The sequence below is a fragment of the Delphinus delphis genome, chromosome 13 (assembly GCF_949987515.2).
Source record: "Delphinus delphis chromosome 13, mDelDel1.2, whole genome shotgun sequence".
Taxonomy (NCBI): domain Eukaryota; kingdom Metazoa; phylum Chordata; class Mammalia; order Artiodactyla; family Delphinidae; genus Delphinus; species Delphinus delphis.
In genome coordinates this window covers 30,689,689-30,715,081 of record NC_082695.1, presented here as the reverse complement: position 1 = coordinate 30,715,081, position 25,393 = coordinate 30,689,689, and the positions used below count along the sequence as shown (strand labels likewise).

Genomic DNA, 25,393 nt, shown 5'->3' with positions numbered 1-25,393 from the left:
GTGCAAAGCTCTGCTGTCTTCTGTCCTTTACGAGTTTAGATGGCGTTTCAGAACTTCTTGAAATGTTCATGTCGTTGAAATCAGTGTGTGCTCCTAGGTGTGTGCCAGGATTGTAGGCCAGTTAAATTTGACTGTGTTTCACACAGGTATTTCTTTTAAATGAGAAGTCACATTTCTGTGTTTCAAAGCAGTTTTCAATGGTTACCTTTTTAAAACTTCTATTAAAATAGAATTAATTTTTATATGATCTCGTTTATACTGTGGTATAAACCACAGTACCCTACATAGTAGTACTGTGTCTAATGAATGTTCAGATGCATAATAGTAAAATACCTCCTGCTGTTTTAAAGCAATTATCTAGTTATAATAGATCTGTAGAGTCTGCGTGGGCTTTTTTCACTGGGGATGCGTGTCTCTTTGAACCCAGGAACCAGGTGATGTTATTGTGGACCTCGTGTTTCCCAGGCCTGGTTACAATCCTGAGAAAATGGGATGGAGGTTGAAAGGTAGATTAGGATGAACCAGCATAAGCTCACCACACAGGGCCTCCTAAAGACGAGAGTGCAGCTGTGTGTGTGTGTGTGTGTGTGTGTGTGTGTGTGTGTGTGTGTGTGTACACGTACTGTAACGTCATCTCGTCAACCTCGCAGTGTGCTCTTACCATCCCATGTGGAAGTATTTGAGAAGATGCCGCGAGAAACATCCGATGCTGCAGGAAAACGAGGCAGTGTACGTTAACACTTGTAGTTAAACGCACTCTTCCAGATCAGTGGAGGAAGCACGAGGACAGGGAGGAAGTGCTGGGAGATTGAACCTGGGAAGGTCGGCAAGGAGGCAGAAAGCACCAGATTTAGTCAGCTCATAGGGCGTCACTTGACAAGTTCTGTTGGATGAACGTATCTTGTTTTTGCTGTTTAACGTTCAGGCAGCTTAGTTTGAATATATCATGGGTGCCCATCAGCATTTTCAAAATTCTCATTGAATTCTTACTTCTTGAAGAAACATGACCTTTTTATTCCATTAACTTGGCAAACATTTCTTGGTTTCATGTTACATGCCAGGCCTTGTGGGAGGTACTCACCTTATTTGTATTTTGTTTGTCCTCATGGGCTCATAGCTCTATTTCCAAGAATCTCCTTATATTGATTTTAAAACACTCAATTCTTTATATCATATTGTACCTGATTAAGAGCCTTTATTCGTAGGGATAAATTAATAAAAAAATGAGATTACAGATATTGATGTGTTTTCTAAACTGTAATTCGCTGTTGACTATTAATTATCACAGTATTATAAGGCCTTTGAATGAGGTATCGACGTTCTCAGGCCTCCGATCAAGGCCCATGCTTGGATTGCTTTATTGAATTCTGCTGACCCTTGAGGTCTCAACAGAAAACCCAGTTCCAGAGTGCCTGATTCATAATGCCTTGCGTTTCACATCACAGCTGAAAGTTAAAATTACTTTCATATGTATGTTCTCATTTATTTCTTCTAAGTTACTGTGAGAAAGGAGACATGTATTGCTATTTTTATTTTTGAGACAAAGAAAATGCATTATTTGGGGAGATGAATTGACTTGCCAAGATCACTCAGCTAATAATCTGTGTGTCAAGGCTTGATCCCAAGCGTTTGGCCTCCTACACCAGTGTTTCCCTGTATCTCATGGCTTTTCACCCAGCAGAACCTCTGGCCAATCGTAGTTCTGCAGCATATAAGTATCTGTCCTCCTTTTTATTAGAACTGAGTCACCACCCAGTTGACTCTGGAAACAACAGAATATCTGCCATCCTGTTCATGTGCAGAGTTAAATAATTATATAAACAACACTAGTAAATATGGAAATGTGATGTTTGCTGTTTTCACAATAGATTGAATTAGATGGTGATTTGGATCGTTTTCTTGTATCATCAGCTAGATTTAATCAATATTGTAATTTGTTTTTCAATTCGCCAAAGGATGATGAGGCAGTCAGATGACCTGATTGACTAAATATTTCTCTGCTCATATTTTCTGAGTCATTTGCAAACATTTACACAGCAACAAACTCTATCCAACCAAATAACCTTTTCGGGGGGAAGAGGGAACCAAATTTTAATTTTCATTGCCTCACTTTGTCATTCCTATTCATAAAATCACAGCACAGGAGGGAACCTCAGGAGATAGTCTCCTGCTGGGTGAAAACTACACTGTTTGGTACCATTTTATTTCATGAATTTCTATATGTACAGGTTCAGCAACCTTCCTTTACAGCACCGTATAATGTTTCATCACCTTTATAAGCAGATAATTTTTTGCTTATTCATACTAAAATTGATTTTGCAATGAAGGAAGCCATTCCATCTTGATGACTTCATCAAAACAGAGAAATAGGCAGGTCTGACAGTGTTACTGGTACCATATCATAAAAATGTTTGAAATTGAAAAGAATTCAAGCATCTTGACTGTTTTTGCCACTTAGCGCTGACAATATAGTGGCTTAATTGAATTTGCAGACACTAAACCACTTTCCTGAGCAGCATTTTGAATTTACAAAGATTTCAGTGTTCTCATGAAACAACTGTTGACAAGTATCTTTATAGAGAAAGTATGGAGGTGGATTTTTTTCCACAAGGAACTAATTTGTAATTTCAAACACGGATATGTCTCTTAAAGATATATTTCATGCTAGTTATAAATTTAATGTAGTGATTATTTTAATCATATTCCAAGGGTACATTTTGATTCTAATCATCTCAAATATAAAGCCTCATAAAAAATTGGACACCAGAAAATACCTAAGGCGGGTCATTACATATCTCCATATGTTGGGGGATTGCCTGTATTTTTATGTATCCTCCTTTAATTTATATACCTAGATTCATCATAAGTATATGTGGTTAGCTATAGGCAAACTCACCCCAGACTGTTCTATCTCTTGAGTTAAAAAGACACCATACAGGACTTCCCTGGTGGCGCGGTAGTTAAGAATCCGCCTGCCAATGCACGGGACACAGGTTCGAGCCCTGATCTGGGAAGATCCCACATGCCACGGAGCAACTAAGCCCGTGTGCCACAGCTACTGAGCCTGCACTCTAGGGCCCGTGAGCCACAACTACTGAGCCTGCAAGCCACAACTACCAAAGCCCACGTGCCTAGAGCCCATGCTCTGCAACAAGAGAAGCCACTGCAATGAGAAGCCCATGCACTGCAACAAAGAGCAGCCCCCACTCGCCGCAACTAGAGAAAGCCCGCACGCAGCAATGAAAACCCGATGCAGCCAAAAATAAAATAAATAAATTTATAAAAATTAACTAACTAAATAAATTAAATTGTAAAAATAAAAAAAGAAAGACAGCATATGATGACAATATACTTGATGTTTTGAGGTTACCCTCCCAACAGGATTCTTTTTAATCTTTATGGTGGAGTACATAGAATGGCTTTTAGCTATTTTTAGATTCTCCTAATTTTTATTTTGATTTTTAATCACATTCACATTTTTATAGTTGAATTCTGTTTAACACCACTTGATCCAGCTATGTCTTAGCAATGCTTGTATATGTTTTCCTTAACTTTCACATACCTTATGGCTGCCTACGGTAACTAGTAGGGTGGAAACTCTTTTCTGCTAGTTTTGGAAGAATTTGTTAGTGATCAATTCTAAAGAATTTGTTGATGATCAATTCTAAACTGACAGGAAACTTTTACTTTCACTTAAAAGTAAAAATCTGTCTTGTTAGCAAATTAGATTTCTTGTATTAAATGAGGTATAGTCATTCTAATTGATATAATAATCAGTTTAAACTGTATACTTTGCATTAATCTCCCATAAAATAACTTTTTCCATGACATGATGCCAGCTATGTTTCTCCTTGACAATATAGCCATTTGGGAGCTTTCTTGTTATACATTTATTTAAAAAAAATATTTGAGGACACACGTAGATCAAAAGTGAGGGGATGGAAAAAGATATTTCATGCAAATGGAAATGACAGTAAACCAGGGGTCACAATACTCATATCAGACAAAACAGGCTCTAAAACAAAGGCCATAAAGAAAGATAAAGAAGGACACTACATAATGATAAAAGGATCAGTACAAGAAGAGGATGTTACACTTGTCAACATACATGTACCCAGTATAGCAGCACCCAAATACATAAAACAAATACTAACAGACATAAATGGAGAAATTGGTGGGAATACATAATAGTAGGAGACTTTAACACCCCACTCACATCAATGGACAGATCTTCGGGACAGAAAATCAGTAAGGCAACAGAGATCCTAAATGATACAATAGAACAGTTAGAGTTAATTGATATTTTCAGGACATTTCATCCAAAAAAACCCAGAATACACATTCTTTTCAAGTGCACATGGAACATTCTCTAGGATTGACCACATACAAGGGCACAAAACAAGCCTCAACAAATTTAAGAGGATAAAAAAAATTTAAGTGCCTATTACGTTAGGCGTGGTGTAATCTTTAAAACTTCCAGACATAGATACATAAATATATCACTTTTTAAATTTTGAGGATTTTGAGTTCATAAAAGTTTTGAGGTTTTTGTTTGTTTCTTTGTTTTTAGTTTATGGGGGGGGATGTCATATGTATTAACTTATTCCTCTCCTTGCTTTGATTTGACTAACAGCAGTATAGCTAGAAATCAAGACAAAAACTGCATGAAAACCACATGCTAAATTATTTTCAAAAGTATTATAGTAGTCAGATATAAACCTTAAAGAAAAAGAAAACAAAACCATTATTCTAATGTCATATTTTAAGGTGAATTTTCTGTGCAAAAATGCTCCACTGTTTTTAAGTGTAGTCTTTTATTTAACTTACATTTGTATGGCAATGTGCTTTGCTGGGAGACCTTCAGGAAACTTTGAAGGATTTCTATTGTGCTGATACAATTTCTAACTATATTCAGAAATGTGAATGTTTCTTTTTTTAATCACTAGGCTCTTTGAGAAGTTTCTCTACACTGTTTTTCTGTTCATTGTTTTGTTCAAAGAAACGCCATCCTTTCTAGGCCACAGTGGTACAAAATGAAAGTACACTGATAAAAAGAACTGAAAAGAATGTTCGAGATGTAAAGCTAATTAAGATTCCTTTTAATTACTCATATTCAACACACAAGCAAACAAATTATATAGTAAGGCCGCTCATATATGCTAATCTGCTATCATTTAGCTATGGGTTTAGAAATAGAAACGTAAATATGATACGCGTTTGTCGCTCTGCATTTTGTAGAGAAAATATTTCCTTTTCTCGACCTGAAAGTCTCCATAATGTATATCATGAGTGCATTAAGGCCCCCGAGAAGTTCCCAAGGAAAGGAAACCTGTTTAACTTTGTTCAGCCCTAGAGTTTCTAAATTTATTTGATCCAAACTCATTTTTCAAGGAGCCCTAGAGTCATATAAAACCCAGTTTGGTAAATACTGGGTCTTCAAATTCCAGAAGATACCACCACCTGTAACTGAAATGGCAGGTTAGGAGCCGATACACCAGGTGTGATGTTTACTCTCCCGTGCGCACCTTTGTACCTAAAGGAGACCCTAAGCTTATCAGCACCAGACGCCATCTTTAAAGCCTAGGAATTCAGCGATATTCTCTTTCATAATGCATTCTTTTGATACTTTAAGACATAGTGCAGCAAGTTGTTCTGTAAAGGGCAGATGATAAATATCTTAGGCTTCCCGACCCACACTGTCTCCATCAGAGGCCCTCAGCCCTGCCTTTGCTGTGGAAGGGCCACCGTCATCATGGGTGAACAATGAACATGACTCTGCCAATAAAACTTTATTTGCAAAAGCAGGCAGTGGGCCAGCTGACCCCTATTTTACAGTAATTTGTAACAAAATCAAGTTTTTTCCTTGTAACCGAGAATAATTGTCACAAAGGAACACTTTACAAGGCAGAACACAGAGATCAGATAGAAATCCTTCCTGATCCCTGTTGTGGACTTTTCCATTTGAGTTTTGAGCCTCAGTTTATAACTTGTCTTCTTTTTGAGTTGTGAATACAGGGCTGCCTGACATAGCTCTTTTCAAATATCTTTTTGTTCATATTGTTTACCAATTTCAGTATGGGATAGATGTTCTATTTTTACAGAAACAATGTAACTTTTCTCAGATGTAGAGTAGGTCAAATTTTCCTGTAAGTAATGGAAAACTGCACAGGAATGTTGGTTGAACAAGAGTATCTATGACCAAGCAAGTGTTCTGTGCGTAAACTTGGAATTGGTACCAACTTTGTCACGAGTCTTAGAAATAACATTTTACTGTTTACAGTTTATTATGCAATTTTGCATACTGTGTCATACGAAGAAAATTATCTTTGTGATATCTTGGGAGTTCTCCATTCTCTGTCCAAACTGTTAGTTTATTCATCTCACTGAGCAAAACTAAAAAGTTTTCATTAGTAACACATGAAAGATGATGATACCACTTTTAAACCCAGTTGCCTCTGTTGTCTGGTTACAAGGAGCAACACTGTTTGAACAGTGCAAAGGGATATTTCAAACTATTATGTACCAGCAGTTTTGGGTTTATAATTGTCTGCAGATGGGAGATGATCTATTTTCCTTACTTGTTGCCACATTTCTGATAGCACCCAGGCTGTTCCATGTAAATTAGGCATCTTTCATGTAAGCCTGTCCTTAATTTTCCAATATTTTTTCTTTGCATCATTTTCCAGCTGTATCATGTTAGAACTGACATTTTAATTTTCTCTCTTTTTTTTTTTTTCAATATCTGTGTGTCATGAATGTTAACCATTTAAACTCAACTGCTGAGCTGTTCAGGCAAACCAAGAAGCCCGCCTGGTCTGCTTCAAGAATCTTAATCATTTCTCTGGTCACATGTTAACCATGACAACTATAGCAAAGGCAATGATTAGTCTTTTTTTTTTAACTGATGTTTTGAGATGCATTTTTTTTTCATTCCCTGAATGTGACAAAATAAAATTCCTAAATGGAAATTCTCTACAGGAAATTTAGTTATCAGAGAAATTTCTCTACATAAAAATGTTTTTAGTGAAGGAAGATAATATTCTTCACAAAGGTGATTTTAGCAAGAAGAGAAAATATTGTGACTTAAGCAGAAGAATTTTAAATAACCTATTACACGTTGAAAGCTTCAAGTTTGGCTCATCAGAATTAGCAATGAATCTTTCTACCCCCTTCTCAGGAGCAGTTGAAAACACTGTTCCAACTAGATCCTTGTTTTTTGCTTTTTTTTCCCCCCTTTAGTCAATCTGTCCACAGTCTCAGCCCAAGCTTGCAACTGTGTCATGGTTAGAAATCCAACTGCCTGATGAAAGCCTGTTTAAGGGAAACAAACTCAGAAAATTCAACGGCTCGCTGTGGTTGTTTTCCTTTTTCCTTCTCTTTTTGTTGTTGCTGGAAGAAAGTTGAGATGATGTGATATGCGGATGGAGATTCTCCTTGCTAGCCTAGCTTCAGTCTGGCTTTTTCTTCCCTCATGCATGCTGACCTGGGAATCTTCCTTTGCCATAGCTGCGATAATCGTGACTCAGCTTACGACACCTCACATTCGCATCGCCCCTGCTGCAGGCGACGACCAGCTGACAGGTCAGACCTTCAAGTATAGATGAGTCATCTTGCCCATTTCCTGCTCATTTTTCTCGGCTTCGTTTCCCCTCTACATCTCCTCCTTCGCTTTAAGGCTTGTTGACGATGTCTCCGACTCTCGGTACAGACCTGTGCCCGCGTTAAATTAAGTGGTGTGCTCGGCCTCTTCTGTGTGCACATGTATACCCCTGCATTCAGCACAGCCCCGCTGCATGATCCCATTGTCTGTGTGTCTGTCGGTATGTTCCTTTCTAGCCTAATGTTATACAGAATGAAATTTGCTGGATTTGCAATGGCAATGCCATCAAAGAGGATTTTAATCAAAACACGTAAAGATGTTTTCCCAGTTATCCAGATTAACCCAGAAAGGCGTCGAGATCTGAACGTGAGGGGTTTATTTTCACCTTGTAGGGTCTAGTTTGCACACCCATTTAACAATCCACAGGCTCATCTGCCAGTGTTGTTAAGTGAAGCCACCCAAAGATGTTTGGGGTGACGCTGTTCAGCTTTTCAAGTTCCTACAACTGGAGCAGAGCTGACTGCATTCCTTACAGATCCTTGTTTCAAAGCACAGTGTTTATAGCAAGCAGAGGCACATCTGCAAGTCAAATGCACTGAATAATTTAGGGAAGTTTTAAAACAATTGAATGGCTTTGAGTCGTGGAATTGAACTGTGTGCCTCTTTATACCAAGAGAAGTTAGCTTGTCCATTTGAACTGCCTCTAAAGGTATATGGACAAACGTATAAACTTATATAGGAAAAGAATCCAGTACATTACTGCATATCAAAGGTGAGTGGTTAGAGAATGCCAGAAGACCAGCTTTGGTCCTGCAAGAGAAGCAAGCCATTGTCAAGGTTTCTAACACAGTTACAGGAGCAGGACTCAAGTTCTGCTTTCAGAGGCATCCCCAATATGGTAGTTTGTTGCATGAGTTATAGGCGTGAGGAAGCCAAGTAAGAAACATGCAACTGCATTCTGTAGAATTTCCACTCCTGCAACTGTTTTGTGTGTATGAGATTAAGGCATATACCCTAACATTTAAGAAAAAAAAGTAAAGCTTAACTCATAGTAAGAATTCATGAATGTTTAAGTTGTTCCGTGAGCTTATTATTTTGGAATATAAAGCAGCTGAGAACTCAGGAAAATTATAGACTGCTTTTTCTAAGGTAAAGAACTGTAGGATAATTTTACTTCTTTCTCAGCTGGAATTCCATACATATTTTCAGCCCTCTGTTTCAGGGCCTAAAAGCTATAAACTTATTACTAACAGTTCTGCCTTTGCTTTCAAGTTCCTTTTAAGCATATTTCTTTTACTGGTTGAAGTTCAGTTGTTGCAGACACTCTCTTATCCTGAACTTCTGATGTGTTCCTCCCAACAGTTGAAGTACTTAAGGGATCGTGTCTTTCTTACATAAGTCCTCTCCTCTAAAACCTTTACGTCTCGGGCCTGGCCCATGCACTCTGCGTAGGGTTCTGTGTCCACCTTGAAGGTAATCTGGGATCTTCAGCAAGTCTGACCCCTGCCCCATTACGTCTGAGCTGGTACCAGTCTTGTCAGCAAACATTAAAAATAGGTTGGCCTCACTCTCATAAAATGAGTACTTGTAGGGAATATAGTTAAATAGCCCCTTTTGAGACTTTCCCCATAACCCACTGCTTTCAAATTCCGCACGTGGTTCACTAGGAATGAAGTAAGAGAAACTTCTGAATATAGTGTTCTCTCTAAAACTCCCATGATTAAGAAGACACTTCATAAATCAGCCTCCTTCCCAAAGCTTTCAGATCTGTCGTACCTTGTTATTTTGTAACTAGTCTGTGGAGGACGCATACGTAGCTGAAGTATGTGGCAGCTGTCTTTTAAGGGCTGCAGGTGATCACCACCATTTACTTTGGTTTATTAGGGATGAAAATGATGGAGTGTTAGAATAAGCCTGAAAAGCCAGTACAAAACTACTCTTGTCCTTTTTTTCAGTATTTCCTGCTGCTGTTAGTGATGGTTACTCTTACCCAGATAAATTCAAGCTCAAGTAATATTTCTTTTGTATTTTCTGTTTGCATCAGCCATCCACTTGGATAGCAGTAACACTGTCTTTTTTAAATAGATTTATTCCTGAGTTGTACTGCAAGCATGAGTCTTCATTCATTCAGTCGCCGATTGACATGTAGCACCTTCTGATTGAGCACTGATCGAGCACCTTCTGTGTGCCGGGTCAAGGGCTACTAACTCTCATAAATATGTTTACTTTGTGTGGTTGCCCAGACTCTTGGCATCAGACATATTTGCATGAGTGACACCAAAACCTAAACGCACACATGCTCTTATGAATGAAAAATGACCATCATGCTTGTCATTTCGTAGTTGAGAAGAGACAACAGCTTTGTAACAATGGGGGGAAAGGACGTGTATTTCAAAATCTTTCTCTTCGTGTCGAGTTACTTAGAAAATGGTCAGTGGGACAGTTCTGAACATTTCACATCTGTGACCCATTGTTTATTAGATCAACACAGGCCCTTCTGGAAGCCAACAGGAAATCACGAGGGATGCATTCTGAATGACTAGCAATTTTCTGGTCCGTTTTGTTTTAATTGTGCTGACATCTTGCCCCTACAAATGCTATTGGAAGCTGTACTTAGAGGAAACTTTGGTAAGACAGTGAGTTCTCTGCAGCCTAGATCCCGTTGTCCCAGAATGTAATCCATGCTGGTTCGGTTCACCTCGGGGTAGATGGGACCCTCCTCCCTTCTGTAACAGAGAACGCAAGCACCCGGTGACTGACTCCCAGCACCTGGAACGTGTCAGACACAGCAAAAGTGCCCATAAATGTTGGCTAATTTAATTCACTGAATGAATGAATCTCAGATGCAGGATGCTGGTATATTTGATAAGCAGGCCTGTCATCACACTGGGGCTGTTTCTTAAACGTTTTTGTCCTCATTCAACAGTAGGAATACATCACCACCCAACATACACACATACACATACACAGATGTTTAACTGAAGCAAAAGATTTAGAAACTGTCCTGCCAATGCTGCTCTGTGTGAATAAGCTGCATTCCGACCTGTTCTATTCTGTTGTATCTTATTCTATTTCATTTTTTTAAATTTAGTTGCTACCTACTGAATCAATTTCATTTCCCACTAATGGGTTGTAATGCACAGTTTTAAAAAACAATTTACTAAACCACCATAGTTAGGGGATTATGAAAGAACAGAATATATAATTGAATTAATGGTCCAGTCTTACCCCAAAACTCCTACTCTAAAGAGAGCACACAGAAAATTCTAGAAACTGGAAATGCTTCTTTCTACTTCATTCCCTCAGTTTCGTTATTAATTGTCTATAATATAGAACTGCTTTGGGAGGAAAATTAAAAGCTGCACATGCTAGAAATTTCTCTTTAAGATTTTTTTACTTCACTTTATAAATACCTCTAGGCTGTTTATTTTATATTGATATTTCTATTTATGATTTAAAACCCCAGCCAGCTCTGAGATGCTGTGGAGAATGGTTTTCTTCAACAAGTACTTTTTATCATCTGTTTTGCTTAAGACAAACATCTAAAATGATAAGATCTGTATTGTAGAGTATTTATAAACAAGGTGACTTCTGGGATTCAGGTACAAATCAGATACATCAGAGCATGTAGAATTACTTGCTAGATATAATTAGTACTAAAAAAATAGAGAACTAGCCAACACTTATTCCCACATAAAGTTTGAAGTTTTGGAAAAGATACGTGTAGGAGATGTGTGTGTCGATAAAGATAAACACAGCCCGACATCAGCTAAAGTGGCGAAAACAGATTTTTTCAGTAACTGCTGACCTGTAAGGGTCGCGCTGCACTCCAGTATGATTTGCTGAGAGGTGACTGGGCCTTTACAGGAAGGATGAGGGGGTGGGAAAGGGGTGATGGGGGCTCAGTAGGGTCAGGGAAGTGAAACATTGGTCTATGTAACACCATCTGGTTTGCTGACTGGTGCTTATGGAATAAGTCAGGTCCTCCTGTCCACAGAGGCTGGGAGCCAGGGCCCTGTCCTCAGGTGTCGCTGGGACCAGCATCCGTTCTCTGGGCAGCCTTGAGTTTCTCAGGGGGTCTGGGGTCGCCTAGGGATGCAGCCTTGAGCTGTTAGAAACTATGTCCGTCTTTGTTCAAGTCTCTGTGGGCCCAGGTGGGGGCCTGGTGGAGAGGAGGACCCAGAGGAGCGTGACTAGGGTTTGGCCCCAGAGAGAATCCTGTCCCTTCTCCCTCCTTCCCGTGTGAGCAGCAGGGACTCATTGGAGTGGTGGCATCTGGGAAAGGAAGTGAGGACGTTTGACCAGCTTCTTCTGGGCATCGTCCTCAGGACACAAATGTTCTGTTGTGTCAAAGGGGCTCAGAAGAGCCCACCTAGAGTTTGGTCACAGCAAGAATCTTTGTCAGTATATTGGCAAAGCTCGCAGGAAATAAACCCCAAGGAATTTCTTTCGCCCCAACGTGGCTCTTAAAGCAAACAGACTTTTTTTTTTTTTTTAATGTAACATATAACACACGGAAGTCAGTGAACTAGGTCTCCACTGAGGAAGGAAGCGGCTCCATTGTTCACGGACAACCTTCTGTTCGAGACACCCCACTGCATTCCTTCACTGACTCCTGAGGAAACCCCACAGCCTGCTTTCTCGGCGCCTGTTCCCGTCCTTCCGAGTGTCGCTGGAGAAACTGCAGAAACAGGCAGACATTCTCGAGGTCTGCACCTTGGCCACAGTGATGTCCCCTGCCTGAGCGGTGACAGAGGCTGCGTCCACCCAGCCGGCCATTGCAGGGCTTGTTCTGCCTGAGAAGGTCTCCTCATCCCTCAGATTATCCAGCCAGGACCCTGAATTTGGGGTGTTTTCTCTCTTTGACTCTTGAATCCATCTAGAAGTTACCACTGAGATGGCCTGAAGTGTTTCCAGGGCAGAGGTCCAGCTTCTTCCCAGAGAAACAACCAGTTAGGCTGGTCTCATCATTAAATAAGCAACTACTTTCCCACAGGAATGAAAGGCCGTGATGTCATGTATTCAGATCTCACACGTAGATTGCGCGAAGGGCCTCTTTGTCTCTTCCTACAGTGTTATCATCACCTTTTGATGACACTGGCTTTTAAGACATTTTCTGATGAAACTAGAATTCTCTCCTTTTCTCTGTCAGAAATCCCCCGGCCCTCATCCTTCTCCGTCTACTTACCAGCCCTCCCAGCAGCCCAGAAGCCCTGGAATGACCGGCTTCCCTCCCCTCCCCCCTCCTCCCTCTGCCTCCGTCCACACCAGTCCCCGCTGTTGTCCTTCAGACACACCAACCAAGCTCCCACCTTCAGGCTCTCGCTCCAGCTTCCCCTGTTTGGGAACATTTCTCCCCAGATCCCCGCTTGCCTGACCCCCTCACCCCCTACAGCCTTTGCTCAAACCCCACCTTCTCAGGGAGGTCTGCCTTGAGCACTTGGCCTTCCTAAGGGAGCAGCCCCCCGATGCCTCTCTCCCTGTGTCTCCCTGACACAGTCTGTCCCTTTCCACTACCACGTCCTTGTTCTTCACAGCACTTATCACCTTTGTGCCTATTTGTTCTGTTTCTACCGTTTTTGTTCCCCTCCTGGAACAGAAGCTCCCTGAGGGCAGGAATCTGTCTGCCGAGCTCTGATAAATCCTAGACATCAAGAAGGTCCAGTGCCCACAAGGTAGCCAGGTCCCCAAAATGCCACCGAGATTCTCTTTGGAATCTTATTAAATTTATGCATCATCATCACTGTGGGAAATACGCTAGATTCCTCCATTTATTCGGATCCTGTCGTACGACTTCTAATACAATTCTGGAGGGTTTTTTTTTAATATATAAGTCATTTTTGTCTAGTCTCCCCCCAAAAGGAATTCCAAGTTCAGCCACATCTCACCTTCCCACGGTCACCACCCCCCAGGCATTTGACGGGTCCCCGACTCACTTCCACGACTCCCTACTCATTCATTGTCCACGTCGCAGATGACCTGGCGTGTGAAATCGAAGCCTGGCCCCATCACTCCTCTTCAGAAGCCGTCGAAGAGCTTCCCATGGCACGCGGAATAAAATTCCGAGCTTGGCATCAACAGTGCAGGGGCTGCACCCTCCAGCCCGGCCTCACAGATCCTCCTCTCACATCCCTCACTCTCAGCGCCCACCTTCCTTCTGTTTCTCCAGATCACCAAGCTGATCCTGTGCCGGCTGTTTGCACTTGCTCTGTCCCCCGCCTTCCCATCACCAGCTGCTCCTCAGCACCAAGGTTCAGCACAAGTGTCACTTCCTCGGGAGACCTCCCTAGACCGTGGTCCCTGAAGTCCATGGCCCGGTGGCCCCCTGGCCACCGGCCAGCCCGTCACTCTGCCTCTCTTGGAAGTTCCCTGATGACTCTGTATCTCCCTCCTAGGATATGATGGGAGCAGGGCTTTGTCTGTCTCTCCTGTTCTACCAGAGGGTGTTCAAAATTATTTACTGAGTGACTGCACAGTTGATGCTTTTCCTTGTTAAATTTGTTCCTAGGTATTTTATAGCTTTCCTCACTATGATAGGTAGATTTTGAACAAATTTTGAATGAAGGTGAGAATCTTTTGACATTGGTTTATTTTGCCTACTTTTGACTGATTTTATGTTAATTGCCAAATATGTCTCTTCTTTATAGTATATATTTCTAATTCAGTCGACCTTTCCATTGCAAATAAAATAGACTCATGGTTTTGCAACCCATTTACAAAAGCACAGTTTTAATAAGCCGTTTCTTTTGGCCAGAGCCATAGAAAAGTTTCCTTTTCACTGAATTGTTTGGAGAGAGGCCCACCCACTCACAGCAACGTTATCTGTTTTACTCCCAGTCCCAGACTGCGTCTGTCCACTTCTCCACCTCCGCCTGTCAGGCCCAGCCAGTGGGTCCTTGGTGCTGTTTGTGAGCAGTAATCTGGGGCAGGGTAAATGCAGAGAGGCAGAGTTTGTCCTTCTGTGGACCCAAGGTTCTCTGTAAGATGAAGACATAACTGAAAGCAGGTCTTAGCCACATTGTGTAACTCCAAGGACTGGCTACAGCGTGAAGGTGGTAGGATTATTCACTGACCTGTAGCTCAGTCAGTGGCAGGAACAGCATGTGCAAAGGCCCCAGGCTGGGAAGTAGCTTGAGCAAGAATGAAGGATTGGAAAACGGCCACCGTGGCTGGAAGGATGCGTGAGCACTCAGGTTGTACAGGTGAAAGGAGGTCGACCGTGACCCTGTAAATTACAGTACGGGCTTTGATCAAGAACAGTAGGAAGCACTGAGGTGTTTGCAAGAGGGGCAGACAGGTTCACGTCTGCACTAGACACCCCAGATGCACTGGAAACATTGGAGGAGAGGTGAAAAAGGCCAAGAGACTGAAATAAAACCCTAAGAAATGGAAGATCATCCACCAGCCTGGAGGAAAAGAACAGAGTGAGTGGATGCAAATAGAAGAGCTAAATTCCAGGGAGTTGATGCAGTCTGAGTCCCTGCCCTGGGTTATTGATCATCTACGATCAGCATGAAAGAACACATGATAGAAAACTAAAGGGACAGGTTCCAACACGTCTTAGCAACACGTTGAGTACCTTGGAGGTGGGATGGTTTCATTCAGCCTCTTGCCCGAGATCACCACTGCATTTATTTTGGGCGGTATTCACCGGGGTATGCGTATGAATCAAAAGTGGCAAAGAACATAAAGGATAATAAAACTCAGCAGTCCTGCTTGAATATATGCTCACTGAGATAAAGTCCCACCACCTTTAGCTGCAGACAGTTATATTTTGCCCTTTCAAGAATTCAGTCGTCCATCGACAGATGAATGGATAAAGAAGATGCAGCACATATATGCAATGGAATATTACTCAGCTATAAAAAGAAATGAAGTTGAGTTATTTGTAGTGAGGCGGATGGACCTAGAGTCTGTCATCCAGAATGAAGTAAGTCGGAAAGAAAAACAAATACCATATGCTAACACATATATATGGAATCTAAAAAGAAAAAAAAATTGGTCCTGAAGAACCTAGGGGCAGGACAGGAATAAAGATGCAGACATAGAGAATGGACTTGAGGACACAGGGAGGGGGAAGGGTAAGCTGGGACGAAGTGAGAGAGTGGCATGGATTTATAAATACTACCAAATGTAAAATAGATAGCTAGTGGGAAGCAGCCACATAGCACAGGGAGATCAGCTCAGTGCTTTGTGACCACCTAGAGGGGTGGGATAGGGAGGGTGGGAGGGAGACACAAGAGGGAGGAGATATGGGGATATACGCATATGTATAGGTGATTCACTTTGTTATACAGCAGAAACTAACACTAAAACAATTATACTCCAATACAGATGTTTAAAAAAAAAAGAATTCAGTCATTAGGCTCATAAAGTGTTGTACTGGAGATAGTTGGTTGTGTCTACTATGAAATATGTGTGGAAATAGGTGGGGTTTTTTTAAATTAATTAATTATATTTATTCTGGCTGCACTGGCTCTTAGTTGCAGCGTGCGGGATCTTTTAGTTGTAGCATTCAGACTCTTCATTGCTGTGTGGAAATAGTTTTATCTACTACTCCAGGGCCCGTATTGTATGTCTCTTTATACTTTCCACAACCTGCCACTCAGAGCTGGGCACGTGAAAGGTACTCAGAGACCAGCTCTCATTTTCCGATGGAATGAATTCACTTCTAAAAGGTAAAATGGTCTTAAAGGTGTGAACTAATTTCCACACCACTTTTTTAAAATAATATCCCCCCGAGAGGGGCTCCTGACTGTCACGCCGTCAGGATTGGGTCTCCAGGAGGTACAGAGTGTCACGTGACCAAGTGTCCCATGGGCCTCCGATGGCTAGCCTCCTGTCCGGCACTTCCAGGAAGGGCGTACAGTTCAGTTCTGATTAAAATAAGTCGCAGCATTTCAGTCCCTGAAGCCCTTAGCTGTTGTGGCTGTGCTCTGCGCTGCTCCACGAGCATCCACTGTCCATACTTTAGGAGGCAAGCTTCCCTCGTTCATCCTTCACATTGAAGACCCTCTCATCTCCTTGGAGAGCTTGATGGGTAATGAGCTCTGCGTTAAGAGATTCAAGGAAGTGTAACTTCTGTCTACCATCTTTGTTAGGACCAACATAAAACAGTTCGATAAATAACCCACTTCAACAAATTTACCAGTTTCTTGAACTCTGTAATACGATAAGTGCATAATGAAATAAGTTAACTTATAATCAGTTGGGCTCTAAACGTACTATCCTATTATGCCCCAGTCATGGAGTCATAGAGCTTCGATTGGACGTTTTGAGAGAATTTTGGGTGAAAATTAAGCAAAGAAAATGCCTCCTTTAGGCTTCCTTATCAATTAAAATGCCAACTCTTTATTGAAGCTGATAATCAATATATTGGAAATAGTGGCTGAGTAAGACCTACCATTTGCCAACTAGTTAGGTGTCCTGGCTTGTTTCAAATGCAGTATCCTATCAGCACAGAGGATTAGCAATTCACATGCCCTGTCTTGGGCCTTTCTTAGTAAAGAGGGAACGGGGTATCAGTGCTATACATTTCAGAGGCCAACATGGGCAGTTAATGTGAGGAGAATTTGGTTGGAATTTCAGCATCTCTTATAAGGGTTGCTTGAGGATTCTAAAATTTCCTTTTCATCTAGAAGAATATAAAGTGAGGGGAAGTTTTTCTTCTTCCTGCAACAGCAGCTGAATGCATTTTAATGGGCTGCAGTGTCACTGGTAATTCATTGCCCTTTTTTGTTCTATTATGTGTTGTATTTGTCGTTTTGCTATGGCAGTTTCATCTATAAAATGGTACAGTTACAAGACAATGGTGAGAGGATACAGGACTGCCAGGGAAGATTCTGTTCCTTTTCCTTGTCATTTTTGGAAGGAAACACTGAGTCAAATGTCAAGCATTTAGTTTCAGAAGTAATATATTTTAAAAGATATATATTACCCTGAAATAGTGTTGTTTTCCATTTTTACTACATAAACTTTAGAATTTCTATGTAAAAGATTTTCAGTGTAAGAGAGCAATTTAATTTTTCAGTATCCTTTTGTGTTTTCTCTTTCTATCAGCAGTGTGATAAAGGAAGGTAAAACAATATGTTTAACTGTCTTTTATTTGCTTAAGGCATAGAGCTTCCTGGCTTGAAAAGCATAAATTGAGATTTTATATTTTAGGAAATCTACCTTATAATTTTGTTATTAATCTAGTGCATTGTGCATATCCAAAAGGAATGCTGAAGGTAAAGTTTTGAGCTTAAAATAAACTAAAATTTGGGTAAAAGGTGCAAAATACTGGGAAAAAGAATTCCTGCAGTTTTAAAAAATAGAGATTTTGCACAAAAGATTTTATGTCACTGAGTTAAATTATTCTTGCCTTTCCTGTAAGGAATATATAGTATCAATTTTATAGTGAAATTATATTAATTCATACTTGATATCAGTTAACATGGAAAAGGCCTGGATATTTTTTTAAATATTTATTAAAGCTGAGTGACAATACCTGTTTTACTAGGTGTTTCTTTTTACCTCAATGGCTAGCATGGAACTAGACAACATTGAAGCCATTCACTGACTATTGTTGAGAGATACCAATTGTGATACTTTGGTTTTCAGCACTTTACTTGCTTTAGAAAAACGTGACTACCATTTAGAACATAAGGCATCAACATGAATTCCAACAGCTTAATGTCTAAGAAACCAGTGAATTCCACTGAGAATTTGTAGGCAAAGGGCCATGTCTTACTGCTGTGCATTTTTGGTTGACTTTGAACTAGTTTCTCCTATAAATAAGTATTTTTAGAATACTGTAAAATGCTTAGTATTTGTGAGAGGTTGTTGTTTTGTTTTGTTTTATAAATTTATTAATTAATTTATTTTTGGCTGCGTTGGGTCTTCATTGCTGCGCACGGGCTTTCTGTAGTTCTGGCGAGTGGGGGCTACTCTTTGTTGTGGTGCACGGGCTTCTCATTGCAGTGGCTTCTCTTGTTGCAGAGCACAGGCTCTAGGCATGCGGGCTTTGGTAGTTGTGGTTTTCAGGCTCAGTAGTTGTGGCTCGTGGGCTCTAGAGTGCAGGCTCAGTAGCTGTGGCACACAGGCTTAGTTGCTCCGTGGCATGTGGGATCTTCCCAGACCAGGGCTTGAACCTGTGTCCCCTGCATTGGCAGGCGGATTCTTAACCACTGCGCCACCAGGGAAGTCCCTGTGAGAGGTTTTTAAAGTGTTTATGGGTGTGAGCCAGTGTACTGAGTCAGAATGGAAAAGAAGTCAGGACTTCCTCCAGCATCTTAACAGGGCAAGATGTTGAGGAAGCAAATCAAGAAAACTTCAAGGATAGATGTAGCGTAGACAAAACTCTTTTCTGGAGAAAGAATTCTTATTTTAAATACTCTACTGACCTAATGAGAATCAAGGGAAAGGTCCAGGACCAAAACAGAAAGTTGAAAAAGCACAGTCCTTTCAACCCAGGTGCCTCATCTTATTTGCCCTTTTGACAATATCAGTGTCAAAACTTGTTCATCAGTGTCTCCAGAGGGCTGACGGGGAGGCCCAAAGTCTTTAAAAAGATTGACTTCTGAAGTTCTAGCATATTCAAATCCCCCCACACAGGCACACGCAGGCACATATGTACTGCTTGTAGAGTTGTCATTGTTTTCATGTGATAGAATCTTGGGTTTGGCTTTGAATGTCTGATTCGTTCTCAGGCCATGGTTTTTCTAGCTTAGGGACCATATATTCTTAATCAAATAACCTGTCTCTCTCTCTCTCTGGAAAGGTTGCCCCAAAGGGAAGGGGGAAAGAGAGGTCGCTCTCCTTTGTGGAACTGTAGCCCTTGTCTAGCTGCCTTCCCATCTCATATGCTTGTCAGACTGGAATCCAGGGCTTCCAGAAGGGAGTATCACTTTCCTTGGTGGTTAATCATTTAAAACATTATTTGCATTAAAAATCAGTATATCACAGAGCAAAAGGCAACATTTACATGCTCCATTCAAAAAAATAGAGCTACGGACTTCAAAGAAATTTGAAGCCAGTGGTGGGCCACTCAGGATAAAGCCCAGATTCAAGCTTCTGCCTGTCTTCTCCCGCCTGCCTTATAGGGACAAATAATGGGAAAGTGCTAAGAGTCGCAGCTACCCTTGATCAGCTCAGAGGGAACAGTGAAAGCCCTCCAGTTTAGACTCCGGATCATCTTCAAAGCCACACTTCCTAGGGCCATTTTCAAACATGTCAGACAGGAATCTGGGCCTGGATTTAACAGGGCAGTTCTCAGGGAACCTCTGGGTCCCAGCGTACAATTCAGAAAGTATTTGCTTTGGATAAAAGGTAGTGAGCTCAGGTCCAGACTTCTTGGGCAAATCTCTTAAACTCCAGAAGTCAGCTTCCATATCTGTAAAACGTGAGAATCTATTTCTTAACCTCACAGGGGGCGGTGGGAGAATTAATACAGTAACATGTGTAGAGGACTCTCACAAAGCTGGCTGTGGGTCGAGGCAGAGGAGTTGGCAGTTGCTGGTAACTTCTTTTGTGGCTTTGTTGTTTGTTGTTGTCCTGATAGAGGATTGTTTATGGCTGTTAGGGCTTTCAAGCGAACAACAACGTAATCAATGCAGGCCACCGCCCCTCCCAAGCTTGAATGCTGACCCCGCCCTTCCTAGAGGTTCAAACGTGAACTTCCCAGAAAATGAATGGATTTCTTGATGCTAAGTAGGGTGTTATCTACACGAACAGCGCGTGGCTACTGGGGTCTCCAGGAGCACTGGAGCGTGAGAGCAATGTGATTATTTTATTATATGTCAGGACCTGTGATGAATCTCCCACAGATGATATTTCCCACTTACCTGCGTTTGGGATATAAACAGCCTCAGCAGGACCCAGCCTGTTCTCTTGCCACTGGCAACAATGGTGATGATGCTACTGATGGAAAAAAAAAAAAAAACCACTGCATTTTCAAAGACAGCTGCTTTATTTGAAGCAGTAATAGCCCAAAGCAATGCCTAACCTAGTGTGCACTTCCCTGTAGCCCAGCGCACGGAATAAAACGCAAGGCTTTCTTTTGTGGTCCTGGCCGTTCGGGGGTTCGTTCGTTCCTTCCTCACTGTCGTTGGTTTAGATGTGGACACCTCTCTTTGTGTTTGTCCCTCAATTACACTGGTTCTCAAGGGAGCACGAGACGATGTGCTTTAATAGAACTCTGTTGAGAGGGATGATAGATTATCTCATTGAGGACCTTTTTCAGACACTGGGTATGAAGTTGGAAAAATATAGAGTGGTTTGTAAGGGAAGGAGAAGCAACATAAGTTTTCTTCAACATGTTGTTTTCATTCAGAAGAGTGAATAACTATCTCTGAGAAACAGTCTTTGAAAATCAGCCTGGCACCTGCCCGGGAATTAATAAATGGCATGTGTTCGGCACATCTATGAGAATCTCTGATGAGTCTTCCCATCTCCTCCAGTAAATATCCAAGCAATACATCACTCTAGCCATGTAATTGATGTTCAGTTTAATCTGTATAATGTACTTATTGGTATTGCTAATGATGCAGTTATTAATTATGGTTTATTATTAATTACAACAGTTTACTCAAGTTAGAGTTCTTGGTCAAAACACATTATCAGCATACCAGTTTTTTTCTGGGATTTTTGCCTAGGTGCTGTCCTTGCAGTCGTTTAATTTTGTTCTTTTTTACTCAAGATTATATCTAACTTCACAGTAAACGTGACAAAAAGAAAAACAAACATTGTGGAGTATTACCAATTTGGTGGGTACTTCGTGTATGTCTTTGAATAATCTCTTTAGACATTGGCATATGTTTATATATAAATATGCGTGTGCACACACACACCCCCCCCACACACCAGAGTAATTTACATGTGTCTTTTAGCCAGTTTAAAGGCTTAATAAAGGGAATTTTCAGATTTCTACCTTATTTCTTCTCTGAGTAACAAGGAAGTTAGAAAATGCTTCTAAAGTAAGGTCATAGGAATGATATAACCATTTTATTAAATAAAATTACTCATAATAATTGTAATCATATTAGCATTATCTTACAAGTTTCTCCTTTTTTTTTTTTTTTTGCTTTCTAAAAAGTCCCAGACCATTGTAATTATTCTCCAGCGGAAATTTTGACTCGTTTAAAGACTTCTAAAACAAATTCGACCTATGATCATGAAGAATGGTCTACAGCTACCTAATCATTACAAGTATTGAGTTCATAACACTTTATTCTTGACAGATGCTCATTTCCTGTCTCTCTGATATGTACCCAGTTAACTTTCTCATCATTGATGGATATATATCTCACTGTTTTGGTGCTGGAAATATAATATTTTGCCACTAGTATTTATTTCCATGCTCTTTCTTCCTAGTAATCCCATTTTATCATTGATGAAAGTTTGGTCAGTAAATTTACTGGCAAAGACTTTTATCTGTCATCAACATACTGAGGAAAGCCTTCTGTGCCCTGGCTAATCTCTGGCATGGTCCCTGGAGCCAAGGCTCAGATGGTCCTTCTTTCTCAGCATGTTGTCTTGATGGCCATGGAAGGTCATCAGAAGGCAGCCGCAGACCCCACTCGTCTTAGTAACCCCCCGCTAAATGCCAGGGATCGGTGGAGGAAAGACTACAAAATTGGACTTGTCTTTACACTTCTACTTTTTCCTCTTTTTTCTTTCCTTTTATACCCATCACCCTATGTCTGAGAACTTTAACGCAAATGGAAAAAGAATAGGTCGGCTGTGAAGAGAGTACAGATGAGAAAGACAGAAAAATTAAAGTGAGACTTATTGGGAGAGAGCTTTGATTCAGCGTGAACTGCGGGCACATAATAAGATGCTGGGCCGGGTCATGTGAGGGCCGAAAAGTAAAACCACCTTTGTCCCAAGGAACGCATATTAGCATGTAATATAAAGGACTTACCAAAATAACTGAACTCAAGGTTGAAAATAGTCAAGAGGGGTGAAAAGAAGGTGCTATAGCAGTTCAGTAGGAGAGAGAATACTTCCTTCAAAGGCACAGGAACAGCGCTGGGCTAGGTGGCCTTTGAAGGATGGGTAGGATTGAACCTATGAAATGTGAGTAGGGATGGGTCCATGGACAAGGAGTGGCAGGACCAAAGGGGAGATGTTGCATGTGGGGGGCTGGGGGAGACTGAGCATCTCCGTTTGGTTGGAACCCAGGTAGATGCAGGAAGGTAGAGAGAGAAGAGGCATGAAGTTAAGAAAGGGGCTGGGAGCCGGTTCATAGGAGGCCTGGCTGCCTTTTGTAATAAGCATTAGGAGGCTTTTGGGTTTTTTGTTTTGCTTTTTAAATGAAAGAATGGCATGATTAGGGCTCTTCTTTAGGAAGATCAGTATGGCTGGAGTGTCTAAGCGGCTGGCTGGGATGTCTCCTTAGGAGTCAAGAGCAAAATCCAGAAGAGAAATGAACCAGGTCCATGGCAGTGGGAAAGGAGATGAAGAAAGTATAGCGTTTTTTGAATTTTTAGACATTGGGCAGGGAGGTAAACTGACCTAATGTCAGGTGACTGTTCTTCAACCTGAGGGTAGAGTAAATAAATCTCCTTTGTAATATATTTCTTTTTTATGTGCTGAGGGTCAAAATTTCCTTTCTGGACAACCAAATTCATTTCCTTGCTCGGAATTTTATTAAGTACATGCTACGTTCTAGGCACCAAGAAAACAGAGAGGAAAAAGGGGCAGCTTTTCTCTGCAGGAACATGGACTCCTGCCTTTGTCTAAGCCTATACATTCAAAAACATTCTACTCACGTACACAGATGGCACATGGTCAACGTTCTCTTTTAAAACTCCCCCTCTGGGGCTTCCCTGGTGGCGCAGCGGTTAAAAGTCCACCTGCCAATGCAGGGGACACGGATTCAAGCCCTGGTCTGGGAGGATCCCACGTGCCGCGGAGCAGCTAAGCCCGTGCATGTACCACAACTACTGAGCCCGCGAGCCATAACTACTGAAGCCCGCGTGCCTAGAGCCCGTGCTCTGCAACAAGAGAAGCCACTGCAATGAGAAGCCTGTGCACCGCAACAAAGAGTAGCCCCCGCTCGATGCAACCAGAGAAAAACCCGCGCGCAGCAACGAAGACCCAACGCAGCCAAAAATAAAAATAAATAAATTTACTTAAAAAAAGAAAAAAAAACTTCTGTGTTTTAAGACTTTCATTCAGGAAAGACTTATCAGGTGACCACTAGGTTACAGACATCAGGTTAACGCTTACAAGTCACAAGTGGGTGAGAAATAGTACTTCCTCTTGGGAAGCTCCAGACCAGCCGGGCACCTGCTGGTCCGTCCTTGGTTAGATAAGTGCCCTTTGCCTTTTATCACAGTCCTTCTTTTCTACCCTGCCGATCATGTGTGTTTCTTTTCTTTGATTCCCTTTCAGCCTTGACCAGCACACTGTGCGCTGGAAGGATCGCATGCATGTCACTCCTCTGGTCCAGTTCAGAACCACAGTGATCTGGCCTCTCTTGTCTGGACTTAGGCCTGGGGCGTCCTTTGCCCTCATCTATTTGTCTTATTTTTCTTGCAGGATTTTAACTTCCTTATGGCATTGTTCTGCACTTTGATTTATCTTCACCTTTTGTTAGGCTCTCCTCTTTACAACTGGTCATGATGTTTTAAACTGGAGTCTTGTCCTCCAGAATGTCAGGCGTAACCACCCGAGTGATTACTGTGTTCCTGGCGGAAGTGGAGATGCAGTGAATCCCGTGGGCTTCAGGGTCACACCGGGATCCCAAGTGTAGCGCCCACCCCCCCCATCCCCACTCTCATGTCCCTTCTCACTGGCTTGAGACAAGCTCCTCTTCCTGACGGCTTCTGCTGCCTCAGTTTCCCCATTTGTAAAATGGCATTAATTATACCTCATGGTGTGATGTTAAATAAAGGTTACGTAAGATACCTGGCACACAAAGTAGGTCTTCACGAAGATCAGCCTTCTTCCTTTCCATCTAATTTAGTAGCACCTGGGCAGTTGATCAGCGTACTTTAAATCCCTTTACAGTTAAGAACACTTTCCAATCCCTGCTAACTCTGGGTGATCGTATAACCAGAGTTTGATTCCACCAGGTTTGCCTTTTCATTGTGTCAAAGGATCTTTTAAAATAGTGCAATGAAGGACATTGGCTAAATGATAAAGTAAGATATTAATATATTAGGAGGTATTTTATAAACAACCACCCAATTAAGTATTTTTCCCATTTTGCCATAGTCTGTGAAAACCTTCCTCAAAGATATTTAGGACCAATGGTTCTCTGGTTGGATTTTTCCTCATGTCATGTAGAGCATTACCTAAGGCGGAACATGCAGATTCCTGGGTCCGACCTCAGACTTTCCATCCGGAGTCCCTGGGGAGCCCAGCCATCTGCATATTCAAAAGCTCTTGGAATGATTCTTGAAGTCTCTGTAATTAAGAGAACTTCTGTTCTAAAATATATTGAACAGAATGATACAACTAATGTAAGCCTTATTTCTGTTTTTTGTGGTACACAGGCCTCTCACTATTGTGGCCTCTCCCGTTGCGGAGCACAGGCTCCGGACGCGCAGGCTCAGCGGCCATGGCTCCCGGGCCCAACCGCTCCGCGGCATGTGGGATCTTCCCGGACCGGGGCACGAACCCGCGTCCCCTGCATCAGCAGGCGAACTCTCAACCACTGTGCCACCAGGGAAGCCCAAGCCTTATTTCTTAAATAACTTCATTGTTTGAGGAAAATTATATGCTTAGTAAATGAGAGTCAGGAGATGATGTGACCCCACTTTCTGCTGAGACCCCAGGAATCCTCAGTACGTCTCTGAGGGTCAC

The 25,393-nt window shown here is 41.6% G+C and overlaps 1 protein-coding gene across 2 annotated transcripts in view; it reads left to right on the top strand.

Moving 5' to 3' along the window:
- Positions 1-25,393, top strand: part of PTPRM (protein tyrosine phosphatase receptor type M) — a 745,004-nt gene that overhangs the window by 476,097 nt on the left and 243,514 nt on the right. The gene's annotated exons all lie outside the window — the stretch shown is intronic.